Source organism: Gavialis gangeticus, unplaced genomic scaffold, assembly GCF_001723915.1.
Source record: "Gavialis gangeticus isolate Ggan-Ray unplaced genomic scaffold, GavGan_comp1, whole genome shotgun sequence".
NCBI classification, from domain to species: domain Eukaryota; kingdom Metazoa; phylum Chordata; order Crocodylia; family Gavialidae; genus Gavialis; species Gavialis gangeticus.
In genome coordinates, this window is record NW_017729032.1 from 3,135,366 (window position 1) to 3,135,876 (window position 511).

Consider the following 511-nt stretch of genomic DNA (forward strand, 5'->3'; position numbering starts at 1 on the left):
CCACTGCTGGCCTGCTGAGCAACCCTTGCAAAGCCAGCGGGCCAATGCACTTAAGGGAGCCCACCCCTGCCCCAGCCCTGGTACAATCTGTGGGCAAAGGAAGAGCCTCCAAGGGGACACTTGCCTGCCTGCACACAAATGCCAGGAGCTTGGGGAATAAGCAGGAAGAACTCGTTCTGCTGCTTAATGCAAATAATTACGATGTCATAGGGATAATGGACGTCTGGTGGGACTCTACCCATGACTGGACCACGGGTATAGATGGCTATACCTTGTACAGGAGAGATCAAGCAGATAAAAGGGGTGGGGGTGTAGCTCTCTATGTTAAGGAAAGCTATGCATCCCTGCAAGCTGACGTTGGCGACCAGGGTGGATGACTGGAGACCTCCTGGGTTAAAATCCGTGGGGAACACGGTACAGGGGACAGAATGGTGGCAATCTACTACCGACCTCCCACCTAAAGTCAAGAGCCTGACCAGGAGTTCACCCAGGAACTGGCTGAGGCCACATG